Raw genomic sequence first — 4,461 nt, forward strand, 5'->3', positions numbered from 1 at the left:
CCCCCACCCCCACCCCCACCCCAAAAAACATAATCCACAAAGAGCCGGAGGGCATTACTTACCTTGATGAGAAAGCTCTATTTCTATAAGCTACAAAGAAGGAAAGCAAAACAAAATATGCAGTTTGAAGATATATGTAAATAGAAAAATGATGTAAACACATAGGTAATACATGACCTCTCTCGTACTCTCCCTCTTTCCTGACACCTTAAGTCCTCTTTATCTATGTGGATCCTTTTATAAATGATTCGTGACGCTGGCTGATGGATTTAGCTCACAGTATTAGATCGGGTATTGGTTAGTTTTGAAAGTGATACTGATACATATCAATCATATTGGACATTTTATCTCTCAAAGATGTCAATACCATTTGTTAGATCATTTTACCCTTTGTTTGCAGTACCATAAGGGCAAATGACTGATTTATCCATTCAAAGCAATTTACTTGAAGGACTGATTCAATATCTACTAGATATGATATTGATACAGATCGACCAATACAATATTGATTTTTAAGACCCGAGACATGCCTCTCATGTGTTGACTTGGTATGAAAGATGCTAAAACGTGTGAGCAAGGAATAAACTCTCTCTCATTTAAAATATGGGATGATGTTTTCTATTTGGGAACATAGTGTGGTCTCTCTTTCTCCTCCTCCAATAAGGAGTAGAGATGTCATTTCATAGAGAAGAGAATATAGAAAAATGCATAGCAATACTAATGCAAACCACACTTTTAGACATAAAATATTTTCCTCAAAAGTATAATGGGAAAATAAATAAGGTTTCAACTTTCCATCCTAACACCACCCATTGGTAAATACACGTTAATGCAAATACCTAATTTAAAAAGTGAGAAAATAAAATTTTCTTTGAATTTTAAAATAGAACTTCTATTGTATTAAAACAGGTGTCGGGCAAGGAGTGTACGTGGCAAGAATCCATATTCTATAATTAAAGAAGTAAAAGCAGCACATGGCGACCAAGTTAGCTTAAATTAATCCATAGCTAAGCACACAATTAAGAACATTAGGGAACTAAAAGAATAATTTTCACCCAAAAAAAAAAGGAACTAAAAGAATAATTCCGTTATGCTTGAGCTAATGTCCAGTGAGTCGACCTGAGTCGCCAGCCGTTTGTTGACTTCTGGTTCACTGAAATGCCCTTAAGCTCATAATTAATATCATTATATAATTATTTGATAATAATTTCAATTAATTTAATTACTATTATTGGGGAAAAAAGAAGAAAAAGTCAGTATTTTAAATCTCTTTATTTATTGTCATTATTATTAAATATTTTATACAATCACAAAAACCTTAAGATAATAAGATCCTAACATTAGGATCTCCTTTACCAAAAAAAAAAAAATATTAGGATCTCGGCACAGGAATTTTTTTTTTTTTTAATTTTTATTTTGAGCCCTTCGATGATTGTTTGTGGAGTGAATTTTGATTCAATTAAAATACATAACGCACATGAATTGGATGAGATTTTTTTTTAGAGCATTTGTTAAATTTGGTTAAGGTGTCTTCTTGTCTGGTGGGTTCTTCCAATCTTCCAGCTAACCTCTTTGGGTAAAATTAGAAATTCTTAAAAGTTAATCACAATTAGAATAAGTGTTTTAAAACGTGTTATAATTTATAAGAGAAGCTTTTTTTACAGAACCTTCTGTCAATGTACGAGTTTTTAATGATAAACCAACCAATAAGGCATGTAATTAAAGTTATTGGCAAAGGTTGGGCACGCATCACATGGAAGCTAATGGCTCCAACCAATGGCAGTATTGACACAAACATCTTTCCCATGGAGAGAGCGAGAGAGAGAGAGAGAGAGAGGGGCAGCCTCGCAGCGTGTCCAAACTTTTTTTAGAGTTTCATGGATGATGATGACGACTTATAAGCTTTGGCAAAATATTAAAAATAAAGACTTCATTAGTCAAGCTAGAATTTTTTACCTCGCAGACTCTCCTATTGACGCCATGTGAGGAAATCATAGACTTGTTTCGATGGAGAATAATTACTTCTTGATGAAATACTTTGAGGCGAAGGGTTAAAGAAATAGATGGTAACTTTTAAAACCATGACTATTCATATATTTGTTGTAGGTGAGGGTTTCTTCTAATGCCTTTTTCTTGTGTGGGTGTTTGAGGATTCCCCCAAGGTGGCTGTCAGAAAAAGTTTCATAAATAGGAAGGCCCACATGCATGGTTAGAAAAGAGGGGAAAGATTAATGCTGTGTTTCACAGTCATACAAAAAAAGTTTCCATTTTATGGGAATTAAAAAAAAAGAGGAATAAAACGGTGGACGCCAATTTGATGTTTTTTGGAATGAAAAAGGGGGAAAAAAAAAGAGAGACTAAAAACAGAAAATGATGAAACGACATTTCAATTTTATTCCAAACACAAAAAAAATGAACAATTAAAATATTCGTTCCTTCAGGTTCATCAAATACCATTTTTGTTTTTTTTTTTTTTAAATGATATTTTGACACAAAAACTAAAAATTCTATTTTGAAAACTTCCAAATGCAGTTTAAGAGGAGGTGTGAAAAATTGATGGCGCAGGGAATACGTAGCACCAGTTGTCCGACGGTTTTGATGCGGAGAAGGTATTTTCTGAACTCTGAACTCTGCTGGTGTAGGGATCTCATGTGTCCACTTGTTTGGTGGTATCTTCGTAGGCAACAAGTAAATCAGAAGCAGGCGATAGTGGGAAAATAATCCTCTGTTTTTCTCATCCCTATTTTTGTCTATTTTGCTACCTACAGAACGCGACATGTGGAAAATTTTAAGACCAACGCACCAGATGTAATAATCCTCACCCAATCTTGACCATTGGTCTCCTTGTTGTCCACATGTCGTGTTCTACATGTAGCAAAACAAGGAAAAACAAAGATGAGAAAAACAGAGGATTTTGATCCGCGATAATGTGGGAGGCCTTTAAACACTTTAACATGATTAGGGTTACTGTTTTGGGATCTTTCACAATGATTTTATGTCCCAATTGGCATGTGAAAAGCTGCAACATATCTTCCACTGTGCATCTCAAGAAGCTCAATCCGACCTTTATGTGGGCCCCACATGACGTCCCAATAATGTCCCTTCGGCAAACCAAAGAAAGTGTCCACTGGTAAACTATTAAACCAATCATATTCTCTTTACATGGATCCCACCTAATACGAAAAAAAGAACTACTTTACAGGAACCTCGTTGGTACCCTTTATTTGCGATCTTGATGGCAGTCAAGTTTTTTTACACTAATATTAATTATATTTATTGATTAAATTTGATCACATAAAATAAATCAATTTTCATAGACTTCACTCAAATTTAGAAGAGGCAATAGAAACTAACAATTTAAGAAGAAAATTTTCTGATCAACTAATTAGGTAAACGATAATGTTTGATGAATCATTGGTAATACCTTTTTCTCTTTCTATTTTACCCCAAAAAATGCATATTCGATAATCCATCGATCTAAGGGCATCAGTCAATTCAGTTTTTTATTATTTGGTTCATTTCAAGATTCAAAATATAACAATCAAAACCAAAGGGAGCATAGGAAAAAAATTTCAAAATTTCAAATTTGATTTGATTCAATTTTGATTTTATTCATTTTCGAATTTAATTCTTTATTTCGATTTTGTATTTGATTTAGGTTCTATTTTAGATTCATGAATCACCCACAAAGACATTTCACCAATAAACAATATAGAATAATAAACCTTCAATTATGAATACAGATTCTATTTATAGCATTCATGAATCATCCACAAAAGACAATTCACTAATAAATAATGTAGAATAATGAGCCTCCAACAACTAATATAGATTAAGTTTTTGGAAAACCTGTTAGATTAAGTAAAACAAAATTCAGTCTGAGATCGGGAAAAATTGGCCATTTTGTTTTATGCTTTGATTGCATCTTTGTCGTTTGTCACCATCTTATCTGCTATAATCTTATTTTATTACAAGCATGTCTCCTTAAAACCATTAGGTCCTATTTTTTTTTTTTTTTTGGAGAGTTTGGTGATATGAGATTTAAGGAAATAGAAAATTGATTTTTTTTTTTTTCATGGGAAATTGAAGTGTTTAGCTAGCTGGAGAAAAGTTATCAGAAAATCTTTTTTTTCTTATATGTTGAGATGTCTTCCATTCCACCATTTCCGACGTCCTATCAATCTGGTGCGGGTGAGGGTGGGCGTGGGGGTGGGGTTGGAAGGTAGTAGGACACATGTTTGGATTAACTTAGCATAATTGCTCATCCAATTCTAACCATGCCACGTGATCAATATGGTAATTTCCAGTTATATGGATAAGATCATAGGAATGATCCATGATTAGTTATAAGTATAATTTGGTGGTTAAACTCAAACCCAAACTCTCACAATGGGTTGTTCTTATTTTTTTCAAATGCCTTGTATTTTTTTTTCCTTTTTTCTTTTATCTTTCATTAAGGTT

Source organism: Macadamia integrifolia, unplaced genomic scaffold, assembly GCF_013358625.1.
Source record: "Macadamia integrifolia cultivar HAES 741 unplaced genomic scaffold, SCU_Mint_v3 scaffold108, whole genome shotgun sequence".
In the NCBI taxonomy this organism is placed as follows: Eukaryota; Viridiplantae; Streptophyta; class Magnoliopsida; order Proteales; family Proteaceae; genus Macadamia; species Macadamia integrifolia.